This window comes from Pezoporus flaviventris, unplaced genomic scaffold, assembly GCF_033815535.1.
Source record: "Pezoporus flaviventris isolate CSIRO_AGI_PZ_B2104156 unplaced genomic scaffold, CSIRO_AGI_Pfla_v1 ptg000049l, whole genome shotgun sequence".
NCBI lineage: Eukaryota > Metazoa > Chordata > Aves > Psittaciformes > Psittacidae > Pezoporus > Pezoporus flaviventris.
The window spans coordinates 2173339-2193048 of NW_026892597.1; the positions used below are offsets into that span (position 1 = coordinate 2173339).

Here is a 19710-nt window from a genome sequence, read left to right on the forward strand (position 1 = left end):
TAAACAACCCCAGGTCTCTCAGTCATTCCATATAAGACTCATAAGGGCTCCCTTGGTGGCCCCTAATGTTCAGGATCGAGACTCCTGGATGCTGTGATTTCCCCATGCTCCAGTGTTGAAGGTGTCCTCTCCAGAGCTGCTCACCTTGGCCAGTGACCCAGTGTCTGTATTAAAGGAAGAGGTTTGTCGTCTCTCTTCTCCACACTGGATGCTATGTAGTACTGACTCCTGGGAAATGTAAGAGATACCTATACATTCTCTGTAGTTGTATATTTGAGAACTTGGTGGGTGTTTAGAGTGTTCTTGTGATACTGATTCCAGTCATTCTGCAAATGCTCCTTATGCTGTAGAAGTTTTACACAAAAAATATCCAGGAGCTACATGAACCATGCTATGATCATGTAGCAGGCTTGCAGATTGTGCTATTGCATGATACACACTTGCAGGAGACTTCTATGGTGCCACTGGAGTTTTCCCCATCACAGAAAACAGATCTCTTCTTCACATCTGTTATAAACATATATGATGCCCCAAAAAAATCACTTTTATTTGTATTGTGGTGGGTCTCAGGAATTGCTCTGGTTCTGGGCTATAAGGCATGGGCACAACCCAGCCAAACGGCAGCAAAACACAACTACAGAAGCACCCCAGGGTCCTCAAGCCTCCATAACATTAATTGTAAAGCACTGAAATATAAAACAAGTGGAAATGGTTTTACTTTGTTGGTGTGTAGTAATGCTTTTTCCCCTTTAGTGTCACCTCAGGGGGGTGCAGTCCAGCAATTTAACAAGGAAATAATATAAAAGCAGGTACAGGTTTCCCAGCATGAAGCTTCACTGGATTCCAGGTTATAAAGGCAGAGAGGTTCAGCCATCCCAATAATCCCGCTGGATGAATATCCCTCAGTGTAGTGTAGCATGCAAGGAACCAACACAGTAGAATCGGACTTAATTTGCACTTTGTTTTTTTGCGAACAATGATTTCTGTTTAAGGGTGCCTACTGAAATGCCATACAGAGACGATCAACTGTAAAATCCTGTCTGTGTGCCCTGCTGAAAAAGCAGGACTTTTACTTGTGCTGGATGAGTGGAATTCTTTGAATTTCTCTTCTCTGCTCTAATTATCATCATAAAGATGACTCTGTAGGTTCTGGAGCTGAGGCTAATTGTGTTTTGCTTGGGAAAGGATGCAGAGTGAAAAGCAAGGTGTATTTTCATGGTGTAGAGGCATGAACCGTCTTTTGTCCATCTCCCCCCCCCCCATGCATTGCTTTGTAACATCAGTTATTTTAGAGGTAGCTCTTCTTTAATATGGTTCAGATAGCAAAATGTAGTGTTTCTGCCTCTATTTTGGGAGGGGCTGGGTGAGAGTTAATTTTGCTCTTCTGTTGTCTAGGAAACAGTGGTTGTACTCACTTCCCTTTTGAAAATAGATAGTGAATTCCACATTCAGGGAGCAATGAAGAAGATAAAAAGCCGCAGATTAGAAGCTTGAATTGGGCAGCATTCGAGAGAGCAAAGATAAGTTCATGTGCGATGGAAACTTTTAGGTTGTACTGAAGGGAGTAGGAGTGGAGCTAAGATCTGTTTTTAAAGAAGGTGCTCAGGGCTTTAAGGCTCTGGGAGTGTTGGCACTGATTCAGCAAAGCATTTAAGTGCCTTATTTTAATGTTATAGGACCCCACCGAGTCCACAGTTAAGGACACGGTCCGGTTTGTACATTAAGAAGTGCTTTGTCTCCCACCACTTGGAAAATTCAACCCTGTTCATATAGTGCTAAAACCAAAGAGAGACGCCAACAATTGCAGTTTGGGTGCTGAAAACAAGCTATCCATCCGGTTTAGTGCTGTCAATACTAAAATTGGAGATGGAGTTAATGACTGGGAACAACAGAACAGGCAACAGGATTAAAAACCCCCAAACCTTGACAGTTGACACAACAGGCAGTAAATGACAAGTGCATTTCAGTGCATGCTTAAGAAGATTATACTTGGAAGAAGGAACTAAAATATAAAGCAAGGGCTGTATGCAACGCTGCACGTTCAACTGGAAATGTAGGTTATGTACTTGGTACTAATTCATGTCCCAGCGAACAGGGAAAAAAAACCTCTCTTCAGTTCAGATGGGACTCGAGCTGTAGATTTTTCTGACTAAAAAGCTCTGGATAATTCTTTTCTTATGTATTATTAATAGTTCTATTACATTAAATCTTAGGTGCTCAGAATGAGCCTCCGGAGGTGTTTCTCCCCCTCTCTCCTTTGTTCCCAGCCAGAACCTAGGGTGACTGTGCTCCTGGGTAGGTGAATGTGGGCTTGGGGAGCAGGCGCACAGATGTGTGTGAAGAGAGACACGATTTGCAGGACTAATTTCTTGCAAGCGATTCAGCAGATGTGTTTTGAGGAGGGATTTTAGTGCACTCAAGGAGGTGCTGCCCTCCAAAAGGAGCAGGCTGGGAGACTGCGGAGTCCTGGGAAAGAAGTGCTGAAGCAAATGAATGGGAAAGGGGAAGGGATTGATCGAAAAAGAACATGTTTGGAGTGGTGAAACAGGGAGTGACAAACCGGGTGCTCTGGGTGTGTTTGAAAGGGCAGTGTCAGAGACAGTAATGCAGAGTAAATCTCTTCTCAGGGTTTTGTGATTACTGTGTCATGATTAAGAAAACAACACAAAAGCACTCAAAACAAGACAGAAAGAGAGTCATGTGCAAAATCCTCCTGACTCTTCTTTTGTGTTACTGATCACAAAGCAGTTCCTTGTGAAAGTGGCAGGCATCACTACACAGATATGCATGCCATGCTTCTGACTGGCAAGTTCCAGCCCTCCCTTGAGGGGAGCTTTAAGAGAGGTTTTGGAAACAGAAATGCAAAAATCCAAAACCTGAGAAGGAATATGGAAAATGGCAGATGCTCAAGAGGATTTGTGATGGCTTTGTGGGCTGGAAGGAGGATGGAAGAGGTTTCTGGAATGGCAGTCAATTAAAGCTGGATGGGATAGGGGGTTGACAGTCTGCATGATTTCAAACAATGGCTTGGAGTTTGGTAGGTAAGGTGCAGCACTTAGTTGGATGTCCTCCTATGGCAGTCATTAGTTACCTTTTCCCTTCCTATAGAGCAGAGAGAGCCCTAATGACAGCGTATATAACGATGCCTTCAGGGATGCTTAAGGAGTAATACAGCTCCTATAGCTAGGTGCAGCCATTTCCCTTCATCTCCTCTGTTTCACCAGTATATGCAGGAGTCAAGGACATGCCTCAGGGGTTGTCAGCCCCTCTCATCATCACCCATCCTCCTTGGGCATCTCAGTGCTGATAGAAAATTAGTGGCTCCTTCCTGCTCATGGCCACGAGTGGAAACGAGCTCCACCTCCACCACCTCACACAGGGCCAGGAGCCATTTGGCCTTCGCCTTATAGGATCCAGAAGTTACTGCTCATCCCAAGCTGTGCATTTCAGTGTAAAGGGTTACCTCGCAGGTCCTCTGCGAGAGCCATTCCATGTCCCCCGATGAGCTTTCCCGGTGCTGCTCTTGCCTCATCTCCCTCTGACATGGACTTTCCCAGGCTGCTGCAGCCTTATGTAACTGCCCCAGCAATCCCAGCAGCCTTATTTTATGGGAAAAGCTGCTGATTCACCCTGCATGCAAGTACTGCAGCGTGGCTTCTGTTGCAGCTCTCGGGTTGGGCAGCACCAGACTCCGCTACTGAGCAGGGGGAAAGTTGAAGCTTGAGGGAGGTCACACCACAGCATACGTGTTTCTGCCTCTCCCTTAGAGATGCTTGCAGGGGAAGGAAAAGACAAACCTGGTGGTTGATTGGATTTGCAAGAGGATGGAATGGCACTTAATAAACCCATGCTGCTTTCTGGGGTACACCTCCAGCAGGCTTTAATCCTGGCTGCTATGGGTCATGCAAACAAAAAAGACACGATGGCAGAGATGAAGGGTGAACCACCCATGTGCCAGGCCACAGCAGAAGTACTGTTGGTGCCTCTTTGCTCTCACAGTTGGTATTATGGTGATAATTAGAAGAACTCAGTGTACCATCAGTGATTCTCCCTGCACAGATGTTAGTGTTCATCCTGTGTGATGCTTGGTTGTACTGCAGAGGTGGTTGTCTACCTGTGGATCCCTGAATCCCAGTGACCTGTAGACTACAGGTCAGATTGTCTTGAAAAGGGACTGAAATAGGAATTATCAACCCTGGCTCAAGCAACCCACTCTGAAATATGAGGCTGTGATCTCGGGTTCTTCTGGCCCCGTGACAGAGGAGAAGGGGCACCCCAGGGATGTTCATCTCTTCCTGACCTGAAGGAACAGATGGCTGTGGAGAGCCAGTTTCTAGCCATTGGTGAGAGAAGGAGCCAGTGATGTGACCTACACAGCCTCAGACATCAGGGCTTCATGTATCTGAGATAGGACAAAGTGCTGTATGGAGACATGAGTAGAAACATGAGTAGAAACCAGGAAATGGAGGCATTTTAAAAATGTGCTGTTTTAATGCATGTTTTCAAAGCAAACCAAAGCTGTAGTCCCAGAATAAGGCAGTCTACAAAGATGCCGGACTTCAAAAGCCAAAAAGGAGGAGATTTCGGTGTACAGAATGCACAATATATAAAAATACATTTTTTGAAGACTTTTATAAATTCAGAAATCAGAGTCAAGAAGGAACAGCAAGAAGAAAAGAAAAGGTGAGTTGAGAAGGAACAAAGAGGGGTTTCAGGGCTTTCTTTGTTGTTTCGGTTTGGTTGGGCTTTTTTACCGCTTGTCAAAGCCTCCTGCAGGGACTCTCCATTACTTGGCTCTAAGAAACTGTCCTAAGAAATGTCTCGCCTCGCAGGGATTAGCTGCTTGTGAATGTGCTAATTTCTAATGGTAGTTCTGGGAGTGTATTTGCTTTCCTTGCTGATAGCGACCGTGTTAGCCAATAAAAATAATTAAATTTATATTATCTAGATGTAATTGGTGATTATGCCCTCTAGGTGGGAAAAAACCGCTTTCAGATGAGCAGAAGCCTATATTCTCCATTCAAATGACTAAACTTCTTTAATTTCAGCAGAAGTGGACTGCAGGGAGAGTGGTATCCCCCAAGCCTGCAAAGAAAGGGCATTAGCAGCCGTTTCCTAAAGTAATTTATAGTATAGTTCATTGTATTATGCCAACTCTAACAAACTCTCTCCTCCTTTACTGCTAGCATGGCTGTAATTCCAGATGCTCCGCTGGGAATCTGGCTCTTGGAAAGCTAAGTGATTTATAAATTTTTAAGAAGTGATGCATACAGCTAATCTAAAGGAAAATGGGCTCTTGCAGCCTGTGCACCTGCTGTCTGGGAAGGGAGAAGCTTTCATGCAGGATTCCTCTGCCAGAATGGGAAAACACGGACAGTCTTTAAGGTAGCTTGGTTTAACTTGGTATTGATGAAAGCCCCTGGAGCCTCAAGCCTCTCAGTTTACCCAAAATTGGTTAAAGCAGAGATAAGGATTTTGCAGCTTAGTCTTGCATTGTAAATATGAATTTCCCAGATCCTGGCTAGTTTGCTTTCTGTGCAGAGGCGCAGTGTTTTGTGAAACCGTGGTGGTCTTTAGTTAGGTTAGACTCATTCATCCCTTTTTGCATTCCTCCCCAGCATGCTTTTGACATGGAAAACAAAAGTCTTTGTAGGAAGCAATCTGTGAGCAGCCTCTTTCCTTCCAACTGTGACTTGGGGGCAGTGGAGAAAAGAAGTGGGGCTCAGGAGGGCTGTGGGGCAAGGAGCCTCAGAAGTCTTCCTTGGTCAATTCATACCATAGTAACCTAATGTTTGCTTTCAGAAATTGCCTCTGAAAGCCTTCATGTATGATTACCCATGACAAACATACACTTCAAAATGTGCCTTAAGAGAATTCAATAATAATCCATTTACCCTTAGTTCTCACCAAGGTCTAGGTCAGAAGTTGCGTGATGATGCAGATGGCACCTGATGCGGCAGAGAGATGGAGGAGAAGCTGCTCTCTGCCCTGCTTCAGTTGTTAGTGTGTTATTGTTGCTAGAGAAACACAAAACCTTGGACTGGGATTCTGGCAGAATAAAAGCCTTTCAATTCATATTTGATCACATTTAAAGGAGGGGGAAGGAGGGACCTTGTAAAAACCCTGTTCATCCACTAGAGAGCATATAGGCAGTGCTGCTTCTTGGAGGAAATAAAATTGTCAAGCTCTTACTATACTCATAATGCAATGCAGTTTAAATGTTTACTGCTGTTCTACCAGTCATGGTTACGTGTAGAGAAGAGAAGCTGTGAAAACTGGAAGAAGGCTTTGCAAATATATATAACTTTCATCTTCAAAAGCCTCTTACCTACTTGGTAGCGTTTAATATCTTCTTGTTCGTAAAGAGCGTTCCTATTTCCCCCCATGGAAATGTTAAATTATTTACAAAGCTCCTAAGAAATCCAAGATTGGACTCGAGAAGGTGCAGAGCAGATCTGTGCAAGGGCATCGTAGGGCTTTTGGAGAATTCAAGTGTTTAATTTCTAGCTGATGTAGTTGGGAAGAAGCTTCTGCAAACAAACTGATGCAGGGCTGCCCGTTCTGCAGGTGATCTGTGCAAGAAGCTGGCGCTGAGAAGGTGGTCTCTGAAGTTTAATGATGTTAGTGTTGACTCTTCAATATTTCATGGCTGTTACTGTTTTGTAGTGATTTGAGTGCTTAAGTTATGGAGCACACTTTTTTCCTAATTAATTATTGTTTTTACCCTGTAAACTGCCTCCTTCTGTGTGTATACAATACATGTATGTAACTTCAAATTTAAACCATAGGGATTTGCATGCAGTAAATGAAAGGTGGATGGTGATAGACCCCACTAATTAATCTTCCCCCCGTCCCCCCATGGCAATACTATTTGTTAATACAGGTTAGAGGCTGTTTCTTCCAGTGGAATAAGCCGCTGACTTCCTCTGTTGCCCTTGTTAACCTTATTCCCTCCGTCTATAGGTTACAGATCATTCCACTTGCACTTGTAACCTGCTGTGAAAGATAGGCATGAAAAACAAGTGTATAAAACCCAGGTAACTCTTGTGATATGTATCTTTTCCTCTGGTTTCTTTGTGCTTATCTTACGCTGTGGGTGCTAAAATTGTTCATGGTGAATTTGGTAGGTTCATACGGAGCAACATGGGTTTGGTGCAGCACAGATATAGATTTATTTACAAGGCCTTTCCTGGTATATTTTTACTTGCGTGCCATGAATCTGACTTGGTCGTTGTCAAAATACTTGTGTAGTATTTAGACACTGGATGGATTATCCAGAATAATGGATAATCTGGTCAGGTTATTATTTGCCCTTAGCATCAAACAAAACTCTCTTTTTGTTGCCTTTTGCGTGTGATCAATGGATCCACTTACATTATAAACTGGAGTTGGGAGCAGAATTATATGTTAATATCTCTCATTGCAATAAAACGACTGTTAAAGTCCATTACTTTTCTGGGGAAAAAATGGGATGTATTTAATTTTAACTGCCTCAGTAGTGTACTGGTGCGTATATAAATCCTGATGAATGAAATCAAGCAATTAGGATTGGAAATGAATAACACAAGGCATCTAGTCATTGTGGAGACTTTGCATTTTGATTCTGATTGATTTCTGTAATATTTGCTAAATGCATATATATCAGGAAGGGCTCTATATCCATATGCTGTACTTTAAAAACGCCAGCATGTAGACTTCTGGGATCTAGATCTGTGGTTTGACAGCGTATTATGATTTAATTTCAGTGATCTGAAAAAATGCGCCATTCAAATAGCTGACGCAGAATTTGAGCACGTCTGTTCATTGTTCTCTTTTCCAAGGTTTTTTGGGAATTACACTTGATGCCTAACACTGCAGAGTCAGCTTACATTTCAGGCAAGGTTATTTTTCCTCTTTGAATGACAGCAAGTATTTGGGTGCATGCATGCAAATGTGACATGAAAATGCGAAGCTATCTGCCGTACAGTTTTGTTTCTGCCTTTTAATTGATATTTGGATGATATAAAGCGAGCAACTGCCATATGACAATAAAGTGGACCAACTTTCCCAGCTGGATGTCATATTTTATGAAGTATGTAACCAGAGAAACTGTGAATTATGTAAACAGCTAAATAGGATTCAGGGTGTAACTTATTACCCCTCTGGCTGGAAGGCACTGCTTGTTACTTGCGCTTTCTGAAGCAACATTATTCTGGCTGTTTCTCAGAAGTGCTCAGCTTTGTTACTGGAAAAGAAAATAATTCAGGGAGTGAGTGCTGTACTTCTTGTTTCCTATGGTGAAGGAGTGGGAGGTTTTGGAAGGCTGGAAGTGAGTTGTATTGGGTATGACTTCTGAACAGTTGACTGCCATGCCTTGAGTGTGTCTGCTGCTCCGCTGCCTCCAGGTAGGGACTGGGATGAGCTGGGTCGCGTGTGAGAGCTCACACCGAGGACAGATGCTGCTGTCTGGGGCTGCTGAGATAAGTGCTCGGTGGGCCAGTTTGGGGTGGTGGTTTTGTGTTATAATCTGTTATCTCACCGAGGAATGTTTTATTTGCTTCTTGGTGTGTCCCTTTGTGGTTTTGTGCCTGTCTTTTTCAATTAAACCGAATTGCATACTTTATTTCTACAAGAAATCTGGAGAGGGACTTTTTAGAAGGGCATGTAGTGACAGGACAAGGGGGAGTGGCTTTAAACTGACAGAGGGTGGATTTAGATCAGACATTAAGAAGGAAGTTCTTTACTATGTGAGTCTGGTGAGAGGGTGCTCAGAGAAGCTGTGGCTGCCCCATCCCTGGCAGTGTTCAAGGCCAGGTTGGACACAGGGGCTTGGAGCAAGCTGCTCTAGTGGAAGGAGCCCCTGTCCATGTCAGGAGGGTTGGAAGTGGAAGAGCTTTAAGGTCCCTTCCAACCCAAACCAGTCTGGGATTCTGTGATACAGTTCTTGAAATACCCCTTTCCTGATGTCATGCATTTGCTCTACTGCATAAACCTAATGCAGCGTCACTAAAATAGACATTTTACATTTTATCCTCAATATAAAACTTACTACTTTATTTTTTCTGCTTTTCAACTTCGCTGCTTTTCACAATGCATCTGCTTTGCATGCTCATTGCCCCTGGATTTGCTGTTGGATCATGTGCAGCACGTTCTTGTTTATAAACCATGAGGAGTGTAGTAGGTGCTCTGTGGAGGCAGGCAGACATCCTGCAGTAGCATTCAAGTTGTGTCAGGAGCTTGTACCTATGTGAAGGGGTGTGAGTTGGTTTGGTTTCAGTAGTAAATACTCTTTGGATGGACAAGATTTGGCAAAAAACTTTACTCTTGTGCTAAAAATTGTGTGGCTTGACATCACTGCTCAGAGCTGATAACCTGAGTCACAGTAGCTGTCAGATTAGTATTTGTGGAAGGCATGCACATCAGAACATTGTCCATATCCATGTGTTACTGGGCTCTTCTGTTACGATGGGGCAGTATTGAGGCTTTGAGCAACCTGGTGTAGTGGAGGGTGTTGCTTCCCATGGCAGAGGCTTGGAACTGGATGATCTTTAAGGTCCTTTCCAACCCAAACCATTCCATGATTCAATGTTTCTATGAATATTAGCTGCTGATGTGAGCTAGGTTTCTTATTCAACAGCACCTTGTGATTTAGGGCTGAATCTTGAATGGAGAGCAGTCCAAGAAGACAGCGTGAAGAGAGATGGGACATGATGGTGAATTTATCAAGCCTGCTATTTGGATTTTAATGTTAACTTTGTTTTACCCCCTCCAAAAGGCCTGGTGTGTCAGGCCTAATGAAACTTCTTGAGCAAATACCCCACATCTGCTTCTCCTGCTTTCCTTGTTCTCGATTAGAGCACAGACTATAGGCAAAGTTGTGGTAGTGGGCAACAAGGTCAGTATTCAAGTTTTGAAACAAATACTTTCATATTTCTTCTCTTTTTTCATTTCTGAGTTTTCAGGTTCTATGTTTTTTGTTGCCTTTTTTTAGTTCCTTCCCCCTCCCCGTGTGTATTTTGAGTCCTTCAAAGCTGGCAGTGCGATGCAATGGGAGAGACGACAGTTCTCTTCAAACCTTTCCAACCTTCCTTTCTAGGACATGATTTCCTACACTTTTACGTGTGAGTCTTATGTAGGGAGAAGAAAGAGCAGGGAAACGCAGCTGCGTGGCTGGGAGAGGGAGCCTTGCTCTTGCTATAACCGCAGTGAATGGCAAACCTCTTTCCTGAAGAGCTGGCCAGATACTTTCCTGCTCTTGCAGCTAGCAAAAGGCACTTTCGGTTTCAAAATCCCACAGAAAGAACAGGAAAATACCAAGAATTAGAAAACACCTGCATTACCCCTCTTACAAAACCTTCCCAACTTGGCAGATGAAGCATCATGTATACACCACCAGGAAGGTTTAGGTTTCAACTCATGGGTATTTTCCTGCATAAAACCTTGTTCCAAGTATGTGGGAACAGCTTATAGAGTAACCCCATTGGTACAATACATTGTGAACTAATCTTTTACCATAATCCAAAGGTTTTGGAGGCAAAAAGCTGAATGTTATCGCAGTGATGAATCGCAAAGATCTTGTGCTGCTGGGTGCTGTGACCTTCACACAGGAAGCTCTGTTACATCATGTAAACAGGGTGCACCACAGCACAGATGTTTGCACTGTGTGCCTTCCTCGGTGTTTGTTCTCATTTTGATCCTTAAGGTCTGCAAGGCTGGGCAAAAATGACCAGAGAAAACCAGTTTACATTGGGGGTGGAGGGGAAGGTCTTGGAGAACCTCTGCAAAAGGATGAATTGTGGGGAATCTGAAAACTTGTAAATAGCTCATCCTTCTCCAGCCTTCCCCAGCACACTTTATCGTTGCATAAATTCCAACTTTTCCCTGTTAATACAATTTATTACAATTCTATGATGTTTCACTCCAACATGAACTTAAATCTCAGTTTAATATAGTAGCCTTTAGGCAATATGGAAAGTACTTGAAAATTCAGAAATTTAAGAATTGGTGTTGAAGCTGGGGTTCAATCTGTCAGCATTCAGGCAATGGCTTAGCAGTCATTGCCCAGCAAGTCCTGTTGCACAATGCAAAACTATCAGGCTTAGCAAGACTGTATTAAAAATGCAAGCAAGCTGAGTTTTCGGTTGCTTTCATGTTTTTAGCTTTTAGATTCGAACTACAGTGTGACTGTAAAGCTTCCTGTCTAGGTCTCATCATTTGGAACTTTTCTTTTTGTGAATGTGATAATGTGTTTCCGCTTACTCGTTGCACTGTGAGGTCATAGGCATTAAAAAAAGAAGCAACATTTGGGAGACTGGAGAAAGTCAGTTTGATGTGTTCTGTGGAGTACTTTCATACGCATAAGGACCTTCATGAAGAGAAGGAATGTAATTTTCCCCCCTTTTTATTAACTGTCTTAGGGTGAAAATTGGAAAGTGTTACAGACTTCAGTACTCTGTATTCAAGTTCTGCTTTTAAAAGCTTGTGGCAAGGTTTTTTCTATCAATTTGCTAATTTCGAATAGGTTCCCAATTCCAAATGTCCCATTTTTGTGAGGTTTTGTGAATCTTTTACTGTTATTATAGTCGATCTTTGTGTTCTGTATGTAATCAGTCAGTTATGGGGAAGAATTACCAATATGCTTCTATACAAACTCCATTAATATCTCTGCCCTTCACAAAATAACACAGAGACCTTAAAGATAGTGCATATAATTTTTAAAGGCTAATTTTATTTCAGTGTTCATACAGCAGGTAACAAGCACTTAGCCTCATCTCAGGCCCTTTTAAAACACCTGGTTCTGCTACATGGTTCCACTGTTGGCCATGATGAGATATTCAATAATCTCGTTTTATTTACTACATTTTTAAATGGTTTTGTCCTGCAGTCCTCATGCAACCTCCTGCTTTCAGTTTGAATTTTAAGTCCAAGTGATTTTTTTACTTGTTTCCAGCATTTGGTCTGTACCAAAATTCAGCCTTTTCAACATTCCCAGATTTCTTTCCCCAGCTGTGTTCTGCAGTGAGTTCAGTCCCGCTTTTCTGTATTAGTTAACCTTTTGCTCTATAAATATTCGTTGATGGAAATTTTTCTCGCTTGGCTTAGGTTTGTAATAGTCAGTGAGTCAAGGCTGATAATGAAACCCTGCTGCCAGCGTGCCGAGGAAAGCATTAAACCACAGCTGTACTCCTTAGTGCTCCTGTCTTTACCTGCCCCTATCGCATACCATTACACTTGATTTATCCAATGTAACATGATGCTTATACAAAGCCAAGCGTGGTTGTCATAAGACCTTCCATTTTCATGCCTTCCTTATCTCTGTACCAGCTGCATTTTCCCCAGTTCAACAAATAGCTCCGATGCAAAGCTTTCAGAGTAAAAGGAGCCAGGACTGAATCTGGGCAATGTGGATTTGGATGTGATTTGGTTTTTGCCTCCTTCCTTTCAGCCTCTTGTATTTTATGTGATATGAACTACCTAGGTTATCTCAGTACTGGAGAAACTCATGAGCAAGACTCGCCCCTGTGTAGAATATCCTGTCATCTGCACATGCAAAAGCCTTGGAAGCCCAACTGCAACCATCTCAATTTTGCATTTCCATGTACCTGAAAACTTTAAAGCTAAACAAAGTAGTCTGGCAAAATATGCATGATTCTTCCATACAAAGTCCCACCACGAGACCTCCTTTTCAGGCTTTGACATAAACTGGCTCTAGTGCTAATCTTTGCATTGGATCAAGCTTAGAGTGAGTTAACCACTTACAGTGAGTTAAGCAAAGAAGGCTTTTATTCGTATCTCCCTGCAAATTAAAACAGTCAAAGTTTAGATTAAGATAAAACAAGTTGCATTGTTGGAAGGTGCTGCTAAATTCAGGTCATTAAAAATAATATCATGCCTTTAGAAGTCTTCAAATTGAAAAATGCAAGATTTCTGTGACATAACAGAACCTAAAACCTTAACCAGATGCATACTTCTTTGTCTTGAGAATCAAAAGCCTCTGTTAGTCTTGTTTCATGGTTTAAATCTTTTTCATTGTAGTTCTGTGGACTGAAAACTTTGTCCATGTTGTTGAAGTGAAACCTGAGGATCCCCTGTAATCTCATGGGGTTGGTTCTTTCAGTTTTGATTTTGGTTTGTACTGTGTTTTTTTGCATGACTTGCAGTCAGAATATGAGTGTCCTCGTCAACATTTCAGTAAGCAGGGGTCAAACTGTAACATGGAAAACATAACTTGCATATTCATAATTGCATACACTGTTTCAGAAGAAAGTCTTTTGTTAGACTCTGTCCATTGGCATGTTTAGTTAATAGTTCATGGGCACCATGAAGATGTCACCTGCTCCTTACTGGTGTATTTTATTTTACTTTGGATAAGCCTACGTATTCTTTCAGACAGGAGTATTAATGTAATCTATCTTTGAGTGATAGAGACATGGGTTCAGTGCCTAAAAGAAGGGACGGTAGCATCATATATCTATAGAAGGAAGAAATCCTTGAAATGCTCCATTCACCTATGCAGATAAACTGACCAGAGATTCAGTCCTGAAAACACTGATCCAACTTTACTGTATAATCTGTAAGTCTATAAGCACCTGCCTACGAAAAAAAAACCAAACCCCAAACCAACAACAAAAGGGCAGAAAAGAGAAAGTTAACGAGAAGAGATCTGGGGGTATTTGAAAAGGTGAAGCAACGATAAAGAGTTACTGTGCTGAAAGTAAGGCAGTTTTGTAACAGTAGGGAGAAAGGAGATGGAGCAGAGAAAGCTAATGTAAACTTTAATGAAAACTGATGTGTTTTCCATGAACAGCTTTAAGGTTTGGGGAGGGAAAAGCCATATAATGAAGAAAAACCAACCAAACAAGGCTCTGTGATCAGTGGTAGTACAGCCCACAGATGCAGCCATTTGAAGATGAAGAAAATGAGGTGTGATGCACTATTGCTTTGGTCCAATTTTTGGCAAGATCTTTGTCACAGATGACTGTGCTACGTGAATGTCTGAGGGTCTTGGCTCTGATCAGCTCCATCCTGCCCTGAGCACAGTGATAGAAATGTTCTGAAGTGCTTAGTCTAAGTACAGCAAAGCTAAACCTGCCTTCAGTTGGGGTAGTTGCAATGGTGAATCAGGCCAACACCTGAGGAAGGTTAACAGTCTCAGGGCAGACAAAATGTCAGGGGTGGAACAAAACCCCCCTCCTGATTACTAATGAAAGCAAAGCCTGCAACTTGGTTTCCCCTTTTTCAGTAGGGTGTGCTTTATCAAAATTGCCACCATTTGCTTGCAGAGATGATGAGCCCCAATCACACTGCAGGACATCCAGACAGCCGGGTTGCACAGAGCATGGCATCATCTATGCAGCAGGCGGTATGCCATAGTTCTGGGAGCAAAAACCATCCAGTCCAAGAGGCAGCATGAGAAACTACTGCTGAAAAACACAGGGGCTCTGCCAGACCTCTGTGTGGGGCAAATGCACTTGTAGGAAACAAGAGGTGAGTCAAAACCAGAGCAGCAGAGCCCTGTGATGGGTTTGTCCTTGGAAAGCTCTGAATTTCAGGTAACGGTGCTTCCTTCCCCACCAGACACAACCTCTTTGCCAAAGGGAACTGTAATTTTTATGAATGCCTTGAATTGCAGCCAGGTAATTACCTTCAGGACATTTTCATTTTGCTAAATGTTAATCTATAGGAAGTGTGTGTGTGTAAGCTACAGATTTAATAGTGTCATAAACAACCATCTCAATTTAGAAGCCTTTAGAAGAGTGATGTTCCTAGGTTCAGGGAAATACTCTATTTCTGTAAATGCTGATCCTAGGAGGATACTTTACCTTTGGATATACACCATGTCCATGTACAAAACTCAGCACGTTGTACTCTGTTCCTGAACTACCCAAAATCAGCTTTGAGTTGCATTGGCCTGTTGTAACAGTGCTGAGTGTCAGTTCGTTGCTTGTCACTTTTCACCAATAGAAGCCCAGCATCCCTGCTGAAGAGCCTATTACCTCAAGCTTTCAGATTTATTTTTTTCACTTCTATTAATTTATTTCCTGCATTCCATTAAAATGGCATTTACAGGTCAAAGAACAGTGAAATTATTTCATTTGAAAAAAAAAACACATAACCCCTCAAAACAAGAGCAAAACCCTCTCTTGTCTTTATTGATGTACACTTTGCCAAAGGTTTACATTTTCCACATCTGTTGGCTTCCCATTGTAGTTCTTGACTTGCATGTAAAATTGATGCAGCAGGATAAACATTCTCCCAACGCTGGAGTAGGGGAGCTTAATAATAGCTCGGATTTATTTTTCCCAAAGTATACTGAAGCAGCCTATATTTTTTATGATGTCACAACTCGTGGAGAGTTTGACATTACCGCATTAACTGGTAATGTATAAACGCAACGCTAGTGTACTAGAATTAAAACATTGTATAATGACCTTCCCTTGGTTCAGCCATTAAAAATACATTAATACTCTTTCTTGCAAAGTGGACCTGACAAAATTTATTTCTCAGTATCTGGTTTGTGGTTTTTTATGCGGGTATCTGTGTTTATTTTTTGGAAAATCATTCTGAGTTTGTCTTTTGCAAAGTAAAACCTGTCAACATCTCATGTGCACTTGTATAGCTCTTTTTTTATTTAGAATAGTAGCCTGAGGAAGGAAACTCAGTCTTCCTCTTTGTAGCTTGTACACAAGTCCTTGCGTTGGTTTGCTTTCTCCAGCGTTGTGTGGTTCAACATACCCATTTGTAAAATTAGAATATTACCCATCTCACGTGCAAATTGAGGCTTAATTAACAGATGTTTGTGACTGCTTTCACATCCTCCTAAGAATCGCACTAACTGAGTGCAAAGCAGTTGTTTCTGGGAGATGAGAACAACAATGGAACAAAGGCTTTATTGGAGATGGGGCAAGGTTTACAGGGGGGGTCTGGAGCTTTTTCTTTATCACATACTTTGATACCTTTTTAGAACTCCCTGTTTTGTAGTAGTTGGGGCACAAGATGGTAAAAGATATATCCCATATGATAGGTCTGCTTCCTGCATCTCCCTTCTACATCCCGCATGCATTAAGGTTTTAAAGCTTTAAAAAGCAAGCTAGGAGTTGAACAAAAAGGCTGCTAGAACAGCAATGGGCATGTCAGAGCACACTTGAAGATAACAGCTGTCAGGACACAGGAGATGAAAATGCAACCAAGTATAAAGGCTACAGGAAAACTTGGCCTTGGGCATTTTGCTTTCACTTCAGTGGTTTTAACCCTTTGCACACCATTTTTAAAGTTGGGGGAGCACAAAGAGGAGAAAAGCCTTTGTGAGTTGTTTCTGAAAACTGAAAATACACAAGTAACTAGTAAATAGCTGCTGGGTCACCGTTACAAAGTACAGCAGTGCTGCATTTAGACAGCTTGGGTTTTATCTGATGGTGAGCAATGTGTTTCCTCATACGGGAACTACTGCCAACCCACTTCTAATCAGTTGCAGTTTTGGTTTTGTGTCTATATTAAAATAGCTTGGCTTGAACAGGAAGTGAAAAGAAATGTCTGATCAAAAACATTTCTATAAAGCAATATCTCTCTTGCTTTAGTTTCATCGAGCATCTCCAGTCTGATATTTTTCATTTTACCAACTCTAATATATTTTTCATCAACCCCCTGATTACAAAGATACATGAACAGTTCATGAACCATATGGGGAAGTCTTCCCAAAGACTTAGCTCTTTAAAATGTGTAAGTGCAAGTATGACTCAGGAGACCGGTGATAAAGAATGGAAACTTTCAGTTCAGTTGTTGTTTCGAGTCCACCTTGATTTGGGAGCAGCAACCAAAAATACTCCTTCCTGATGACCATTCAGGGGCCTGTGTGAAAAGGGTTGGTGGTGTCAGTTACTGCAAGTAAGCAGACACATATTTGGAACATGCCTCAGCAGAGACCAATATACCTCCCAGCCGAGCCACGTAAGCAGGACAGTGCTTGATTTGTAGCTAAAATCTGGTCTGTGACCCAGCAACACCTCTCTGCGCCGAGCCTGTTGCTCCTGCGCTTTCCATCTGTATTAAACCCAGTTAAAATGGGAACAGCTATACAGGAGCTTCTGCCAGCATCTCTTTCCATGCCTGTTGTCTGAAACAAAGCCTAATTGTCACAACCCCTTCCTTGATATTTTCTTTTGACTCACCCGATATTCTACAGCCTTGATATCTAGAGCATAAATGCCAAGGCTGAAACGTGCATTCCATTAGAAGATGACTCTTGACTGACCTACATAACAGTTCATTCATGAGATAATGTGACCTGGAGTCATGGAGATAGAAGTCAGTTGATTGAGCTGGGTTGGCTGTGTACACTGCAAACTCTCCAGTGACTGAGGAATCAACCTCAATCTAAAATTAGACGTACGCTGTACATTACTGAGAGCCTTTCAGACCCGGCTCCGTTTCGGTAATATTTCTTTTATGAGATGGGTGTATAATTTGTCACATTGTAAGTCTTTAATGATTAACTGTATTAGCATGAAGTGCTTAGGTATCAAATAAAACGAACAATTAAGTGATTTATATTTAAGGTCTGCTCTCAGTTCAGGGCTTAGGTAGCCAGTCTCCCATGAAGGGGCGAGAGCGCGCGTGGTATTTACCACTTCCTTCTGACAGCTACAAAATGGTGCTTTTGGAAGATGAACCTGCTAGTGTGTGTAAATCCCAACTGACTGTTAACTGTGTTGCAAGTTAATATGTGTATTTATATTAAGGGTTATTGTGTGTTGGTAGCGAACCGCAGGATATTTTTCCTAGCTTTTGCCTACTAGATTTGTGAACTCTCAGCTTCCAGGGGAAATAAGAAGTTAACCAGTGAGTAAATGCCTAAAGCGTAACGATGAAATGACACTTTCTGTAGTACTAAGCCACAGAGGAAGCTCAGATAAGGGTTGTAGGTCAGAAAGGAACCTTCAGGAACATGCTTGCAAAGTGAGGCGGTTCAAGAGAGGCGGTAGCTGTCCCTTCCAGATCTAAGGGGCTGTGAGGTATTTGAATGATTTTCTTATCCTTTCTTGTCTTAAAGATTCATTACCAGAATAATGTGAAATTATCTCGTGTCTTTTAGGGCACAAGTTCCTCTTTTTCTTTGCTTTTCCCCTCTGTAAGGGTGGTAGGAGCAGTCGCAGCAAGCCCTTGGTTCCTCTTGCATAAAGCCGCTTAGGCACTGACTGGTGCGTGTTGTGATGAAGAAGGGGGGACATTTTATGCAGGGAGGCTGATCTTCACAACACAGGGCACAGCACTGCGGATTTTAAGGTTTTCTCTTTCAGTAACGCCTCTTGTGCTTTTTACATGTGCATTTAAAAAGCAGGTTGCATGCTCCTTCCTTCTCTGCCTCTTCGGTATGCTTGTTTGGTGTTTAAGTCCGTGCTGGCGCAGTTATGATCCTCACTAAGGGAGGGTAAAGATGAATCAGAGAGCACAGGAGCTGGCTGTCAACTGTCCGGTAGGAGGGCTGGGGAGAGTCCTTTGACACTTTGGGGGGTTTTTGTGTTTTATGTTGTATAATAACAACTAATAAGGAAGTGACTGCCTGGACGAGAGTGAACTTAATCTTTCACTTTGCAGTGCTTTCATATGATCCATTTCTTTTATCCTGCGTCCACATGGTTTGGCTTTGAGTGAAGAAATTGTTGGGCAGGCTGGCAGAGGGGAGCAGGAGAGAAACTTGCCTTCTCACAGGAGTTTTTGGATTTAGGTAGATCACTCTGGCTGCAAGCTGAGGCTGAAATTGCACAGGGCCCAATTAGTGCCTGTTACCTTTCTGTTTGCTCGTGATTAGTTGCAGAGTCAGAGGTTTAATTAAGCAGAAATGGGGATGCAGTGTTAATGTTCGTTATAACTAAAGTCGAAACAGCTGTTTACCTTGCCAAAGCCTTGTGTATTAATGTCCATAAATCTCCCCCCCCTCTGAGGAGTGCTCGGGGGAACCATCCCCTGTAACACGCCTTCCTGGATATCATGTTATATCATTTTACATACTCGTTTTCGCAACATTTCCTAATCATATTAATTAACACATTAGGGTATAATTCTTATTGTCTACAGAAATTACCTCAATTAAAACTATTAACATATTATCATGATTGTTATATTATTACCACTCGCTTTGTTACTACTCAAAAACTACTCCAGCAAACACACATGTCTGAAATGAACATGAAATTGCTGTGGCTGTGCCTTTCCTCTTAACCAGTGGGTCAGGTCTCGCTGTAAACTTCCTGAATGATGTCTGTGTCTGTGCTGTGCTTTCTACAGTAAGAAAAGATGGAAGGGGCCACAAGATGAGCCTAAAAAGAGCTGGTCTTGATCAGCCTCTGCAGTGCCTTACAGGAGTGTGACCGCTGTGCAGGAACATATGGGAAGAGTAAATGCTGCAGAGGAGCACAAGACAGTAATGGATATAAATTGGTCATATTTATGCTAAAATTAGTAGATGTTTTGTTTCGTTTTGGTTTTTTTTTCGTGGTCAGAGCTGTGAGGTTTTACCTGGCTGCCTTGTGGAGGAATGGAGGCAAGAGACTAGCTTTAATAGTGGACATTGCTACCAGCAAAATCTTCTTTACAGGCAAGACAAAATGCATCCTCTGTGTAAAAGGCAAAAAATTATCATTACTGTAATTGAAATCTTAATGGTCTAATCAAAGCGTTATTATTAGTTCAGATCTACTTCCTAAGAGAACAGAAAGAATACTGTTACAGGGG

At 42.1% G+C, this 19710-nt stretch overlaps 1 protein-coding gene across 13 annotated transcripts in view; it reads left to right on the top strand.

Annotated features, from left to right (window-relative positions):
- The window catches only part of CELF2 (CUGBP Elav-like family member 2), a 563629-nt gene that overhangs the window by 338284 nt on the left and 205635 nt on the right, over positions 1–19710 (top strand). The window contains exon 1 of one of the 13 annotated variants that reach the window (XM_061468607.1): positions 8183–8384. The exons of 11 other annotated variants lie outside the window; for them this stretch is intronic. The gene's annotated coding sequence lies outside the window, so the exon portion shown is untranslated. Of the gene's footprint in view, positions 1–8182; positions 8385–17469; positions 17991–19710 lie in introns of those variants that run through there. One more of the 13 variants, XM_061468605.1, reaches the window with a different exon arrangement.